Below are 18,112 nucleotides of genomic sequence, written 5' to 3'. Positions count from 1 at the left end.
AGGCTTATAAGAAATATTTTTATGTAATTAAATAGAGCTATTTTAGTCCTTTAAAATGCATTAATTTCTATTATTATAAGTTATATAATAAAAGAGTTATTTATATTTTTATTATTTAAAATATTTTATTAAAAATTTAAAATATAAAGTTTAAACTTTAAATATATAAATTTTATAAAATTAAATACTTTAAAGCTATTAATACGTTAATTAATTATATTACTTAATTATTATTATTTTTAGGTTCTTTTTTCTTAATTTATATAGTATTAAACTTAAGTTTTTAAGCTTTATTATTTAATATCTTAATAATTATTAAAATATAATAATAAATAATATATTATTATAAACCTTAAAATTATATTAATATAATATTATTTATTATATAATTAATTCTTAATAATATATTTAAAAATATATTATAAAAAGACTTAAAAGTAAATATTAAATTTAAAAAAATATAAATATAAGTAACTTTTTAAATATATAACTTATAATATTAATATAAATATCTTTATAAAGCTAAAGTTCTTCTTATTATTATAAAATTTAAAAAAAATATTAAAAGCTTTATTTTATACTAATATAAAGCTATTATATATTATAAATATTATTATCTTTCTCTTCTTCTTTATTTTTAATACTATTTATAAATTTAACTTTAAAATAGCTTTATTATTATTAAAAAAAGCTAAATTTTCATTTAATTAAAAATTTCTTAAATTTAAGCTAAAATAAGAGAACAAATTATAATATTTCTTTATTTTAACTTATTTTTCCTTATTTTTAGCCTAGTTTTTTAATAATAAAGTTTTTTAAATATTAAAATATATTAAACAGATTCTTTGCTTATTAATTATATTATCTTCTTAGTTAAAATTCCCTTTTATAGCTCTAAAAGTAGCTAAAATAGCTAAATATTTTCGTACTATTATTAAAAGAATTAAAAAAGCTTTAATAGAATTAACCTATTAAATAAATATATCTTTTTATTAAAAGTTAATATTCTTTTTAATATAATTAAGCTTATAAAGTTAAAAATACCTTATTATCTTTTAAATTAAGCTTATAATAATTAAAAATCTTATTTTTTTTAGTTTCTTTAATAGCTTTATTTTTTTACTTAAAAAATAAGTTATTAAATAAATTAAACTTTAATTTAAGCTTAAAATCTTTATAAGATATTAATTTCTTAGTTAATTATTATAAATTAATTATTACTTAATTATTTAAATTAAAATTAAAAGAAGAATCTTCTTTTATTTTTATATTTAAAATAAGCTTATTTTTAAAGTCTTTTATATATAATTTATATATTCTAAGATATAATTAATTATAAAATATTACAAAAAAGGTTATTTTTAATAATTATTTATACTTACTTTTAATATTTTATTTTTAAATTATTTAATAATAAATATAAAGTAATTAAATTTATATTAAATTAAGTTTTAACCGTTTTAATATTAAATTTAAGGTTTAATAAAATAGTAAATAAATAAGGCTTTTAAAAACTATAATTATTATTAATATCTTTTAAAAAATAATAATTTAATTTGTTTAAACTTATATTTAAAGCTAAAATAAAAGCTTTAATTAATAAATTATAAGCGGTTTTCTATAAATAAGTTAAAATAATTATTATAATTTATTTTCATATAAAAAGCTTAATATAAAAAGTTTAAAAATATAAAAACTTACGTTTTTAAGCTAACTTTCTTAATCTTTTAATATATTTTTAAGAAGAAAGTATATTTTAAAGATATAAAAAGATATTAAGCTTATAGTATTATAAGCCTAGCTTTATAATTTCTTTATAAGCTTATTAAAAACCTTTAAAATACTTAATAAAGTCTTTAAATTAAGCTATTCTTACGTTATTAAATTAATATCTTTAAAAGCTATTATATTTATAACGTTTTATAATAATATAATAGCTTTTTTAAGTATAATAGTTATATTTATTATTTTAAAAGTTAAATTCTATCTTATTATATTTATTAAGTTAAGTAAAAATAATTAGTAATAATTATTAATAGTTTTAAATAGATTTTTAAGGTTTAAATAATAAATTAAAAACTATTAAATATATTATATAACTTACCTAATAGTATTTTTATAATATTATTATTTTTAGCTATAAAGCTCTTAGATTTAGCTTCTTTTAAAGCTTTAATTTATTAAGAATAAAGTTATTAGTTATTTTTAAGAAGAATTACTATTTCTTTAACTTTTTTAATAATTTCTATATAATAATTAACTTAAAATATATATAAATATAATAAAAAAAAACTTAAAATACTTAAAAGTAAATTAAAAAATTATTTTTATTTTTTAAAAGATAATTAATTAAATTCTTTTATTAAAAAGTATAAAAGCTTATTATTTTTGTATTTCTTAATATTTTTAAATATTATTAATTTAATAATAAACGTAAATATAATATCTTTAATAATAATATTTAAAATATAAGCTATATAATAAATATTAAAAGATTTTAGGTTTTTTTTCGTATAAAAGTTTAAAAAAGAGATAAGAAAAGTATTATTATTAGAGCTATTATCTTTAATAAAACTATAATTTAAAATAAGTAAATAGAATATTATAAAATAACCTTATAATTAACTTACCTTAATATTTTTTTTAGTTATATATTATATTTTAATAATAATTAATTAAAATAAAGATTAATAGAACTTTTAGTATAAGTATTAGGTAAATATTTAAATCTTAAATATAATTAGTTTAAAAAGTTAAATAATAATATAATATTATATAATAAAAATAAGAAAAAATAATAAAAATAATAAACTAATTAATTAAATAGTATTTTAAATTAAATTTAAAGTTTAGCTAATTAGCTATAACTTTTAAATAAGATTTAGAATTAATAGAAGTTTAAATATTAAGTTAAATTAATATATAATTTAATTTATTAACTTAATTTTAAATTATAATAATTATATTCTTCTTTATCTTTAAATATAAAATATTTATATAAGAAAGTATATTTTAATAGTAAAAAAAGCTAGTATTTTAACTAAAATAAGTTAATATTAATATTATAATAAAATATATAATATAATAATTTAAACTTACTTATTATAATAGCTTATTAACTTTTTAAAGCTTTTACTAGTAATAATAGTAAAAGATAGGTTATTTTAAAGCATAAACTTAATAGCTAGTATAAGAGTAATATCCTTAAAGAATTTACTAATAATAGTATTATGTTTAGGTCTTTTATTACCTCTTTTACTACTAGATATATTAGATTAAGCTAATATTTTAAATAATAAAGGTAATTTCGTATAAATAGGCACTATATATTAATAAATTAATAATTAATATCTTTAAAGTATTATAATATAATATTAATATTATATTAATATATTTAAAGAATAGTTTAAAGATAATAAGTTAATAACTTATACGTTAATTTAGAATTTTCTTTGTTTTTTAAGGTTATAATAGAAGAATATTTTTTTTATAATATATAATACTATTAAAAGACTAAAAACGCTTTACTTTACTATAAAAAGTAAATAAATAGTCTTATTAAGTGTAAAAATAATAAATTAATCTTTCTTTATTAAAATTAATCTTTAATAATTAAAAATTAAAGAGATTACATTAAAAGATATATAATTTTAAATTAAATTAATAGCTCTTATTATTTTTAGGGTTATTTTAATATTAATTTAGCGTTAAAAGACTTATAATAGAGTTATTACTCGTAAATAAATTAGGTTTAAAATTAAAGGGATTTTTAGCTATTCTTAATAATAAATAAGATAGGGTTTTAAGGTAAAAAAAGTAATTATTATATACCCTAAAAATAGGGTTATTTAATAAAAAAAAAAGTTTTATTAAAAGTAAGATATTAATTAAGTTATAGGTGTTAAAGTATTAGTATAAAAAAAGAGAATTCTAAACTTTAAAGAGAGATAATATAATTAATATATAAAGTTTAAATATAATAAAAGATATTATAAAAACCTTAAATTTAGGCATTTTTTTAATACTTAACTTACCTTTAAAACGTATATATTCGTATAAAAACTAATGAAAAATTTATAAGATAAAATATAATTATTATAAAATAATAGAATATACTAGTATAATTATAATATATAAAGGGCTTTTTATTATATTACGTTAAGGTATTTCTTTACTTAAAATATATATATATATATATTATAAGAAGTATTTATATTTTTAAACTTTAAGTTAATATAACTTTTATAATATTAAACTTATAAAGATACATTTAATATATAAAGATAAAGTTTTTTAAGAGCTATTAATTAATTTTATTTTTATTTATTTTAGTCTATTATTAGTAAATATATTCTAGTTTATATAATATAGTATTTTTATTAAAGTAAGGTTACGTAAGGTAACTTAAATACTTTACTTTCTTTATACTATTAAATACTATATATAATATCTTTATAATTATTAATTAAAAATAAATTAAAATATTATTTTTAAATAATTAAAATTATAAGCTTTTAAATAATATTAATTTTATAATAAAATTCATTTTTTATAGAGTTATAATAGATTAAATATATAATATAATAAAAGTTATAGAATCTATTTTTAATATATATATATATATATATATATATTATTATTAAAAAACTTTTACTCTCGCTCTTATACTATAACGTTAGCTTAAAATCGCCTTTAAAACGGAAAATAATCTAAGATTTAAATTTCTTACACTTAATTACCCTTTATTATAATATTATATTAAGGCTATAATAGGGGTAATATAAAGAATATAATATTAATAGTAATAAATAAAGAAGAAAGAGAGCTTATATAAAGCTATTATTATCTTAATATAAGTAAAGAATAGTTTATAAAATAAATACTATATAACCTTAAGTTAAATGTAATTTAAGATAAACTTAATAATAAAAAACGCGTTATTTATAATAAATTAACTAGTCTTATTTTAATAGCTTTATTAGAGTATATATAAAAACTATTTAAGAAGTATATTACTTAAAAAGTAGTATAATATTATATTAAAGCTATAACTATTATTAATAATACTCTAATAATAAAAGTATAGCTTTATAATATAAATATAGCTATAATATAAAACGTACTTTATAATACTACCTAATAAAGAACCTAGGTAAGTATTATAGCTAGCTTAATTAAGGCGTAAACTTAAAAACCTTCTCTTTTAGCTATTCTTAACTACTAGTATTATAAAATTATTATTAAAGGCACTATAATTATAAAAGCACTTTAAAACTAAACTATTAAAGATATAATAAAAACTATAAATTAAGCCTTAAAAAGTAATATAATAATAGCTATATATAAGTTACCTAGTAAAGATATAATTATTATATTTTAAGATAATACCTTTTTCTTTAAGAAATATATAAACTAAACTTAAGCTACCTTTAAGCTAAAAGTAATAATTTATATAAGAATTCTTAATATTATAATAAAGGCCTTTTTATTTAATATACTAGAAAAGAAAACCTTATAATTAATTTTAATAGAGAAAATAACGCGAAAATTATACGTGTTATAACGTATTACTCTTAAAGTAATACTATAATATAAATAGTTTTAATTTTAGGAGTTAAAGGGATAAAGTAAGTAAATAAGCTATATTAAATTAAACTTATATATAAGACTAAGATATTTAATATTAAACCTTATAATAAAACCCTTAACCTACGCTAATATTATAATTATTATAAGATAAGCTATATTATTAAATATTATAAGGTAATACTAAGGTATAGTTAATATATTATTACTTAATATAAAAATAAAGAAGAAAGTTACCTTATTATTATATTAAATATTAAAGAAAAGTGTATTCTTTACTTTAAAGTGTATTTAATTTAGTTTTACCTTTACCTTATATTAAAGAAATACTAAAATAAAGTTAAAGAAGTATATATAAAACGCCTAATAAGATTTATTAAGCTATATTATAATAATAAATATTACTTAAGAAAAAACTAAGAGTAATTTATTCTTAGTAAAAAACTAATCTTTTATAAAGAAGAGAGAGTATTTATTAAAAAGCTATAATTATTTTAATACTATTAACTTTTAATTAAATAAAATACTATAATATACTAATTACCTTTTAATTAATACTCTCTTAATAAAAGTGTTAATTATAATTATTTAACTCTTTATTTAATAATAATAAAAATTCTTTATTAAAATATTAATAAGAAAAATACACTTATATATATAGTATTATAATATAGCTTTAATATTAACTTAATAATAATATAAAAATAGAAAATAATAAGGTATAGCTAGCCTCTTAGCTTAAGGCTTAATAAATATTACCTAGTATATTATAAAGAAAGAAATACTATATATATTAATAAAAGATATAATTTTAATATATAAAAGGCCTAAGAAAAAAAGAATTAAAGCTATATAATACTTAAAGGTATTAATATTTTTTCACTTTATTTAAAGCTATTAGGCCTTAATTAATAAATACTATTAATAAAATTAGAGATAATAAAGCTCTTAAATTAAACCGTTTTTATTAGTAATTTTAACTAAAAACATCTATTATAAGACGCTTATAATAGAATATTTAATAGAGTAAAAAGACTCTTATAAATAATAGAGTAATAATAACTTATACTTATAATACTATATAAGAAACTTACCTAATAATATTATAATTATAAGAATAGTATTATAAACCTAATATAAGCTATAAAAAGCCTTAAAGTAATATACTTAAGCGCACTTAATATAATTAAATTTAATTATATTTTATAATTAATTAATATTAACCTTAAAGAGAAGAACCTTATATTAAATACCTTATTATTAAGGTATATATAAAAGAAGATAAAAGATAACCTAATAATTATAAAGGTATAATATTACTTTAGCTTAAAGATAGCTTTAATATTAATTTAAAACTATTAAGAGATTAATAAATATATAAATTAGCTTATTAAGTAATTATAAGATATCGCTTAATTAATAGCTTTAAAGAAGAGAAAGAGTAAATTTAAAGGGAAATTCTAGTAAATTAGCTATATAGCTAAAGTAATAATAGCTACGTGTAAAGTAAAGAGAGCTTAGATTAAAAGATATTTTATTAGCCTAAACGCGACACACACACACACTAGTAACTCTATACGCGGTATCGCGATCTAGTTACTTTTTAATTCTTATAACTTACTTCTTAAGGCTAATAAGATCCTTAAATAAGTAGTAAATTAATTTAAATAAAGTAATTAAATACTTTTAAAATACTTATAGTTTTAATTACATGTATTATAAGCTATTACCTATTATAAGTATAAATAAGTAATTAAATAACTTAAATAATTTAATTATATAATATAAGCTTATATAAAGCTAATTAAATAACTTAATAAAACATTAATAAAAGATCTTATAAACTTAATTATAAAGGTAAAACTTATTAAATTAAAGACTTATACGTGTATTTATTCTCTTATACTAATAACGTAGCTATAATTAAATATACTATTAACTTTCTTTAACTTATAAGCGTAAATACTACTATATAAATTCTTCTTAAATAAGTAAAGCCTATTACTTTTATAAGTTAATAATAAGCGGTAATAATTAAGTAAATCTATTATATAATCTCTTAATTTATAAACTAATTATTTAATTATAATTTTAGCTCTCTTATCTTCTTACTTAACTTTAAAGTCTTTAATATTATTAGCTTAATCTTCTCTTCTTCTTTCTTTATAGCGTTAAAACGTTCTAGTCTTTTAAAGGCTCTTATAAAGTAGCATTTTATAGATTTAATAGTTACCTCTTAAAATAATTAATAGCGTTTAGTAATATTATACTAGAACTCTTTTTATATTAGTCCTTTTAAAACTAAGTTTATAAAGCTTATATTTATAGGTAATCTATTATACACTAATTATTCTCGTACGTGCCCTTATAAAAGGTTTACTATATAACCTATATTACACGTAGTCTTTTAAGTTAAAGAGAGGTAATAGTACCTTACTTAATCTACGAGAGCCTTACTTTAATTAAAGGTTATTATATTTAAAATTACTCTTTAAATATTTTCTTTATAATTAAAGTATTTATTTTTTATAGCTAATAATATAATACTAGTTTTTACTTTTTTCTTAGCCTTCTTAGTTTCTTTAAGGTCTTTTAAGTAATTAAAGAGTTATTTAATAGTTAAAAGCTAATTTAATATTACTATTTTCTCTTCTTTAATAAAGCTTTTATAAGATAATAATAAAGAAAGAGATAAACTAATATTAAATAATAAAAGTTAATTTATTAGTTTCTTTAATATTAATCTTAAAGGCTTTAAAGTTATAGAACCTTAAATATTATTCTCTTTATTATTACCCTTTTAATTAAAGTTATTAAAACTCTATTATTAAAGTATCTTTTTTAGGTTTAATATAATAATATTCTTCTTAATCTTTTTTAAGACTTTTATAAGATTAATAACTTTCTTATTTATTTTATCTCTTATAACCTTAAAGTATTTAATAATTATATTAACCTTATACCTAATAATTAATTATTATAGATTATTATAAGTAATTAGGTATTCCCTTAGAATTTTAAGCTACGTTCTTTTTATATAATACTATATTTTAAATATAATTATATTCTTATTAGCTATAGCTTATTTAATTAATCTTAAATAATTATATTTTTATTAATTAATATAGGTATTTCCTAAAATAAAGCTTTTAATTAAAGTAATAGTATTTTTCTTTACTATAAGTACGTGTAATTTACTTTTACTTTTATAAAGACTTTAACTTAAAAATCTAAGGTTATTATCTTTTTCTCTTATTACTTTAAGGTATACTTTAAGCTTATTTATAGTTATATCTCATAGAATTTATAGAATTTTATTTACTCTTTTATTATTTATAATATAGCTTTTCTTTAATAAATATAATTAATCTCTTAAATATAGTTTATAATTAATTTTAGCTAGGGTTTTCTCTTTAAGTGCTATTATTTCTTAAGTATAAATATTCTTTAATTTAACTTATTTTTTTATTATCTTATTTAAGTAATAGCTTATAAGTCCTTTAAAGTAATTAATTAAAAATACTAGGTACGCGTAATTATATTTCTAGTTTTTAGTTTATAGTATATATAATATTAAAATATAATTAAACTTATAAGGGTAATCTAATAATTGAAGCACTTATTATTATCTCTTAATAAATTACTTAAAATATTAGTTTTTACCTTTTATAAGAGAGTTAAACACGTATAATATTCTACGCTTATAATTAAATGTAAGGTATACTTAATAGCCTAAAAAGTATATAAACCTTATAAAGAATTATATTTTCTCTTAATATATATAAATATCCCGTAAATTATATTAAACGCTATATATAATATTTACTAGGGTATTATTAAGTCTTTTAATCTTATTATTAATTAATTTATATAGTTTTTACTTAATAAGTTACTTAGCTTATATAATAAATAAGTGTAATATAATATTAAGAATCTTTTTAATTTCTCTTCTTATAATATAACCTATTACTATTAGTTTAAATTAATTTAATTAATAGTTTAGCTTTTTCTTAGCGTAGCTTTTAGCTATAAATCTATAAATTTCTATTAAGTAATTATCTTATAACTCTTTAAACGCTATTATAAATATAAGTAATAATCCTTTATAATACTTATTAGGGATTTTTAAGTTCTTATAAACTCTACGTTTATAATTCTACTACTTTTAAGGTTAATATAATAGTAGTTAAAAGGGGTAAAGGTTAATAAGGTTTTACTTAATAAGCGATTTCTCTCTTTTTATATAAAACTTACTAGTATATATTCTATGCAGGGAAAAACCACACACAATATAAAGGATCGTAAATAACAGTTAAAATATCAATTAAAATACCGGTTAAAATACTGTGAATATAACAGCTATAAGGGCTAAGAAGGTTAAGGTTCTATTTTTCTAGAAAGGCTTTAAAAAGCTAATTATATGATTATGTAGCACGTGACATATCACGTGATACGGCACGTGACTAGAGGCCACGTTGCTAGCTAGATTAAGCTGTAATGTACGGTTAAATTCCTCGCTGTAATATACGGTTAAATTCCTCTATATAACGCCCCCCTACGAATTTAGTAGGCTCACCTAAGCTAACTAGTAAATTTAAAACTAATAGCTTAAAAGAGACTTAAAGTAGTTAAAAAAAAATCTAGGTATAAAAGAAAAAAAGGGTTACTAGCATTTAAAGGCAGCTAATATTACTAGTATTTAAAGGTAGCTAGTATTAAAAGATTACTAGTATTTAAAGGCAGCTAGTATCTTTAATTAAATGGTTTAGGTAGGCAGCTCTAATTAATATTAAGCTTTAAGCTATATAGTTAAGTTAAGCGGTTAGGTTAAATATTAAGGTTAAATATTAAGGTTATAGCTAGGCTTAAAGAAGCTTAATAGATTAGGTTAATATTACCCCCTTAATTTAAGTTAGCTTATAAGGGCTATAATTAAATAGTTTAGCTAGATAAAGCTATTAGTAGTAGTAGCTATTATTCGTAGCAGCTATTATTCGTAATAGCTATTAATAATAGTAGCTATTAATAGCAGCGGTTTACATTTATTAGTAGTAGCCTACAACTATTAATGCTAGCTATTAATAATAGTAGCTATTAATAGCAGCTACTAGCTTTTAATAATAGCTAGTATTTAACGGTAATTAGCTTTTAAGGGCGGCGGTTTATATTTATTAGTTGTAGCCCACAGCTATTAGCGGTAGTAGCTATTAATAATAGCAGCTATTAATAACAGCTACTATTAACGGTAGTAGTTTATATCTATTAGTAGTAGCTTACAGCTATTAGTAGTAGCAGCTATTAATAATAGCTATTAATAGCAGCTATTATTAATAGCGGCTACTAGTATTTAATAATAGCTAGTATCTAACGGTAACTAGCTTTTAAGGGTAGCGGTTTACATCTATTAGTAGTAGCTTACAGCTATTATTCGTAGTAGCTATTAGCGGTAGCGGCTATTAATAGTAGTAGCTAGCTTTTAATAATAGCTAATATTTAATAATAACTAGCTTTTAAGGGCTGTGGTTTACATCTATTAGTAGTAGCTGTTACGAACGACACTGCACAAGACACGGGACGGGACCGCACCGGCTAGGACAGGCACGACCCGTGGGCACAAGAAGAAGGCAGGGGCACGTGACCAGCCACGTGACCCAAGAGGCGATCGAAGAGGTCGATGTTCAAACACATCGACCAGGGAGGATCGAACCGACCGAACCTCGAGCCAGTCGATCAAGGCTCGAAGGGATCGATGGTCGAGCCAATCGATCCAGGACTACAATAGAGAGATAGACGAATACTTAAGGAGGAGGTATTCCCATAGTCAGATAGTCTAGATCTCTATTGATCAATCTAAGCAATAGTTTTACTATTGAGAGTTATACTCTTAACGGCCTTATTGTGATACTGCTCAAAAGCTACTCTGTAGCATTCAACCTGACTTACTTCCTAAGAAACAGACCTACTGTGCCTTAGAACCTAAGCCACCGTTACATTTTGATCAATCCTGTTCAGTAAGTTACCTTGAAACTTTGAGCAGTAACGACTTCCAAGATGTCTACTTCAAGCGGAAAGACCACCAACCCCGGGGAGATGATGAAGTACCTTCATGACAAGATCACCGAGCTCGAGAAGCAGAATCGACAGCTTCTCGACCGACAGAATGATCTCTACGAAAAACTTGAGGCACGAGAAGAGGAACTTGCAGCAGTTCAAAATCTCACACCTGCATCCTCTATCAACAATAACAACATGCCAAAATTCCCCAAGCCTGAATCATACGATGGTTACAAGGGTGATGTGAGGAACTTTCTCACACAAGCCCAAGCTTACCTACGAGTCAATGAGAAAATCTACACGACACCTGAGTCACAGATTCTTTGCATTGGCAACCTCTTGACTGGAAAGGCAATGGAATGGTGGGAGCCAACCCTCCGCGCACATCTTAAGCACGGCGCCGAAGCCGGAGTGGAAGTTGTCCACATCTTCTCTGATTACGAAACCTTTGAAGAACGACTTCTCGCTGCATTTGGAAACCCTGATGAGCACAAGGAAGCTACACGACAACTTACTCGACTCAAGCAGACCGGATCTGCAGCTCATTACGCTAGGGAGTTCAAGCGCATCGCAGCAAAACTCAACTGGAACACCGAACCCAAAATGGAGGTTTTCTATCAAGGACTCAAAGAAGAAGTGAAGGATGACATTTATCGAGAAGATCGTCCTGAGTTATTTGACGACTTCGTCGAAATGGTCATCAAGGCAGACAACCGTCTATACGAGCGACGTCACGAAAAAAGTCACAGGAAATTCGGATCATATGCTAGGTTCAATAAACCTAATAGTAGCAAGCCACGCCGAACATCGACAGCATACGGGTACCACGCCGGACCTATGGAACTTGACGCCGCAAATAAGGAAAAGGGGAAGACTTGTTACAATTGTGGCAAGACTGGACACTTTGCGAATAAATGCAGAGCCCCGAAGAAGCCATGGAAGCCAATTCCTGAAGGCAGGAAGCTCCATGCCGCAAACCGAGAAGACTTACCCACGCGAAATCTCAGTGTGGCAAGCAATGAAGGAAGCCCCACGTTAGCAAGCAACATCAGTTCGGATGAAGATTGGGAATTCGGAACCCAACCAGTACCCGACGACTTTTGGGAACACTGGACACCCTCACCAAAAAGTGAACCTTCACTGGAACGGATCCAAGAAGAAGAGAATCATCCAACTGAGAAAGACGAACCTGAAATCGAACACAGACTCCTTAATTGGACCTTCTGTTACGATGACAATTGCTACACGCACCTTAGCAGCAAGCAAGGTAGCGGATGGTTTCCGCGAGAACGAAAAGGGAAGAAAACCCTTACGATACAACCAAAATTACGACGAACCGATTCAAAGATATTGAACGGGAAATTATACTGTGCTAAGGATAACGCACACACTATCCGGATTGCGCCCTCACAATCCGAGGAAGGAAACTGTGTGACTGCGAGTGACTCACTTAGTCTGAGTTCGATTAACACAGATGGTAGATCAAGTGATCACCAAGGAAGCTCCAACAAGACGCCGGAAGATAATCGCCGACGACAGCGCTTAGAGATACGCGCCAAACAACAACAAGAGGAGAGGAACAACAATTCGGGAAACGACAGCCGTCGTCGCAATTAAGACCGATTCCTCGACGGAGATCTGACAGGTCTCTATGTATTGCAAACATCGGCAGTACTGCACACCTCATGGTTAATATGACTATAATGGGAAGAAAGATCCAGGCAATGATCGATAGCGGAGCACAAGGAAATTTTATCTCGCCAAATCTCGTCAACAAATTACGATTGCCTTGGACACCCAAAGACGAGCCCTACCGACTCACGACTGTGGAAGGAACTACGGTAAAGTATAGCCACGGAGTAGTCGACATGGAGATCGCGCAGCTTCTTGTCGACATACAAGGCACGAAACACCGAGTTACACTAGATATCACAGTGATCTCAAAACACGATGTTATATTAGGGATACCCTGGTTGCGAGCGAGCAATCCACGAGTCAATTGGAGAACCGGCCAACTTCAATGGGATTTACCAGGATGCGGTTACGAAGCTGAGAGCGGCCTACGAAGGGCACCTCATTCGAACTACGACAGGCCTCTAGGAATATATGTGATCGCCAGAGAGCAAAAAGCTGAGACAACGGAGATTCCCAAGGAATACTCAAAGTACAGCAAGCTGTTCAGCGGAGAGCTAGAAACAGGACTACCGGAGCATTCACGCTGGGACCACGAGATCAGACTCCAGCCCGGTACTGAACCAACGTTCAACAACATTTATCCTCAGAACCCTGAGCAAGACAAGGCGCTCAAGGAGTATCTGGAGGACATGTTACAGAAGGGATACATACGACCATCAGAGTCCCCAGCAGGATACCCAATCCTGTGGGTACCAAAGAAGAACGGGAAACTACGACCATGCATCGATTACCGACACTTGAATAAGATCACAATCAAGAATCGATACCCGTTACCGCTTATGACGGAAATCAGAGACAAAGTTGGAAAAGCCAAATGGTTCACCACACTCGACTTAAAAGGAGCCTATAACCTTATACGGATGAAAGAAGGCCACGAGTGGATGACAGCATTCCGAACCAGCAGAGGACACTACGAATATCTAGTGATGCCTTTCGGGCTTACCAACGCACCAGCAACCTTTCAAAGAATGATCGATACGATCTTACGGGAACAACTAGGAGTGTTTGTGGTTGTATACCTCGACGATATCCTCATCTATTCAGATACCCTTGAGGAACACAAACGACATGTACATGAGGTACTACAAACTCTACAGGACAACAAACTCTTAGTCGAAGCCTCGAAATGCCAGTTCCACCAGAACACTGTGCACTTTCTAGGGTACGTGCTCACACACGGAGAAATACGAATGAGCCCGGATAAGATCAAAACCATCAAGGAATGGCCTACACCAAAGAATCTAAAAGAAGTCAGAGGATTCACAGCATTCGTGAACTTCTACCGCAAGTTCTTGAGCGGATATGGAGACATTTCACGACCTCTCACAAACCTAACAAAGAAAGAAGTCGGCTTCCAATGGAACGAACCAGAAGCCACGGCATTCCAGAAAATGAAAGATTTAGTTACGTCAGAACCTGTGTTGAAAGCACCTGATCAGGACAAACCTTATGAGCTTGAAACGGACGCCTCAGACTTTGCACTAGGCGGACAGCTTGGACAACGAGATGATCAAGGAAGATTGCACCCAGTTGCATTCTTCTCGAAGAAACTCCACGGACCCGAACTCAATTATGGGATCCACGACAAAGAACTCATGGCTATCATTGAGTGCTTCAAAGAATGGAGACACTATCTCATAGGAGCAAAGCATCAAATCAAGGTCTATACTGACCACAAGAATCTCACATCGTTCTTGACCACAAAGGATCTGAACAAACGACAGATCAGATGGTATGAAACCCTCACGGATTATGACTTCGAAATCATATACCGTAAAGGATCCGAAAACGGAAGAGCAGACGCGCTCAGCCGAAGAGAGGACTTGAAATCGGATGAGCAAGTGAGTAATGCACCCTTGCTACGAGCCACCAAGGATGGGAACCTTGTGCTAGGCACCCGAGAAATCAACATGACCTGGCAAGTCAAGCCAGATGAAACATGGATGCATCGGATCGCATCATGCATTAATAATGACAGCTATCTGGACAATTGGGAAACGAAAACGCATCTGTCCAAGGAAGGCAAGACCTTCTTGTACAATGAACGGCAGTATGTTCCCAGTACACTTCAAGAACAGCTTGTCAAGGAAATACACGAGCACCCACTACACGGACATCAGGGTGTAGGGAAAACGATCAGCAGGCTAAGAAGATCGTACGACTTCCCAGAAAGCAGAAAAATGGTACAAGAAGTCATCAAGAAATGCGACACGTGCAACAAAGCAAAATCAGCGCGACACGCACCATACGGAGAATTACAACCGATATCACCACCTGAAAGAGCATGGCAAACTGTTACAATGGACTTCATCGTCAAACTACCGAAGTCAAAAGAACCCATGACAGGAGTAGCTTACGACAGCATCCTAGTTATTGTGGACAAACTCACAAAATACGCCTACTACATTCCATACAAGGAATCGAGCAACACCAAGGACTTAGCGTATATGTTCTTCAAAACAGTCATTGCACAACATGGATTACCAACAAAGCTTATATCGGATCGCGACAAATTGTTCACCTCAAACTTTTGGAAATGCCTCATGGAAACTATGAAGATCAAACAAAGCTTATCAACGGCATTCCACCCACAATCAGATGGACAAACAGAAATCTTGAACCAAATACTCGAACAATATCTGCGAAGCTATGTCAACTACCAACAGAATGATTGGGTAGAATGGCTACCACTAGCACAATGGGCTTACAATAGCTCTGAGATTGACAACATGAAGATGTCACCATTCAGGGCAAATTACGGATTTGACCCTATCATCGAAACACATGCGACACAGAATGTGAACGCGCCAGCAGCTACAACGCATGCAGCAACCATGACAGAAATACAGAAACACTTGCAACAGGAATGGATATTTTTGCAGAACCGAATGAAACACTACGCGGACAAAAAGAGATTGCCAGCGCCAATCCTAGAGGAGGGACATAAAGTATACCTCATTCGCAAAAACATCAAAACTAAGCGACCCAGCGACAAACTCGACTGGAAGAAGATCGGACCATTCCTTATCAAACGAAAAATCTCAAATACCAACTACGAACTATCATTACCAGATGGAATGAGAATCCATCCCATATTTCATATATCGCTACTGGAGAAAGCACCAGATGAATCTACAATCGCTACAAACATCACAACGGAAGATACCAACGAATACGAAGTCGAACGGATACTCAAAGCACGGGGAGACACAAAGAATCGTCATTATCTCGTTAAATGGAAAGGATATCCAAACTCCGAAAACACCTGGGAACCAGCCAAAAATCTCACGAACTGCTCGACGTTGCTTGAACAGTTTCATTCCCAAGGAACGCATCCCAATCAATCTCCTGAGCACCGTCCAACGACTCGATACTGAATTCGGCATCCAAGGAACGAACCAAAACAGGATCCAGATCCTCGGAAGGAGTAGGAAGGACCCCTGTGGTCTTTTGAAGCTGTTCCGCTTCTTCACGTTCCACACGTTCCAACTCTTCGACGTTGTCGATACCACGCGCAACCGCACGCATCATTTTCTCAAACCACAATTTCTTTTGTTTTCGCAAACGCAAGACCTTTTGATTCTCGGCTAAGGCACGCTCCTCAGCTTCTTCAAGCTCCCTCTCGAGCTTGTAATGTTGATCCGCGATGCTGCGAAGCTGTTGAGGGGTCACCCCCGCAATATCACAATTCCCTTGCTTGTCCACCACACACTTCACACAACGACTCGAATCGGAAACGGAGGCTTCACATTGGGGAAGTCCCATACGGGCGCAGCGAGCGCAAGCCTTCATAAAGGACAAAGACGGATTGTTGATTATCGCAGAAAGAAGGTTATCCCGGCGAAGGGAAGAAGCAGACGAAGCTTTAGACCGCTGTTTTGAGACACGGTTAGTCGACATGATGGCACATGATGATGGAAGGAAGAAAACGCACGACACTCAAGCCGGCCTGTTTCGATGGCCTTGAGGACAAGACCAACAGAGGAGGGGCATAATGTTACGAACGACACTGCACAAGACACGGGACGGGACCGCACCGGCTAGGACAGGCACGACCCGTGGGCACAAGAAGAAGGCAGGGGCACGTGACCAGCCACGTGACCCAAGAGGCGATCGAAGAGGTCGATGTTCAAACACATCGACCAGGGAGGATCGAACCGACCGAACCTCGAGCCAGTCGATCAAGGCTCGAAGGGATCGATGGTCGAGCCAATCGATCCAGGACTACAATAGAGAGATAGACGAATACTTAAGGAGGAGGTATTCCCATAGTCAGATAGTCTAGATCTCTATTGATCAATCTAAGCAATAGTTTTACTATTGAGAGTTATACTCTTAACGGCCTTATTGTGATACTGCTCAAAAGCTACTCTGTAGCATTCAACCTGACTTACTTCCTAAGAAACAGACCTACTGTGCCTTAGAACCTAAGCCACCGTTACAGTAGCCTATAACTATTAGCAGTAATAGCTATTAACGGTAATAGCTATTATTTATAGTAGCTATTAATAGTAGCAGCTATTAATAGTAGCTACTAGCTTTTAATAATAGCTAGTATTTAATAGTAACTAGCTTTTAAGGGCTACGATTTACATTTATTAGTAACAGCTCGTAGCTATTAATAGTAATAGCTATTAATAATAGCTATTAATAGTAGCGGTTTATATCTATTAATAGTAGCTTATAGCTATTAATACTAGCTATTAATAATAGGAGCTATTAAAGGTAGCTACTTTAATTAAATAGTTTAAATAGGTAGCTTTAATTAATACTAAGC

Source organism: Metarhizium acridum (genome assembly GCF_019434415.1).
Source record: "Metarhizium acridum strain ARSEF 324 chromosome Unknown scaffold_586, whole genome shotgun sequence".
Classification (NCBI taxonomy): Eukaryota; Fungi; Ascomycota; class Sordariomycetes; order Hypocreales; family Clavicipitaceae; genus Metarhizium; species Metarhizium acridum.
Note: the sequence above shows the minus strand (reverse complement) of the source record.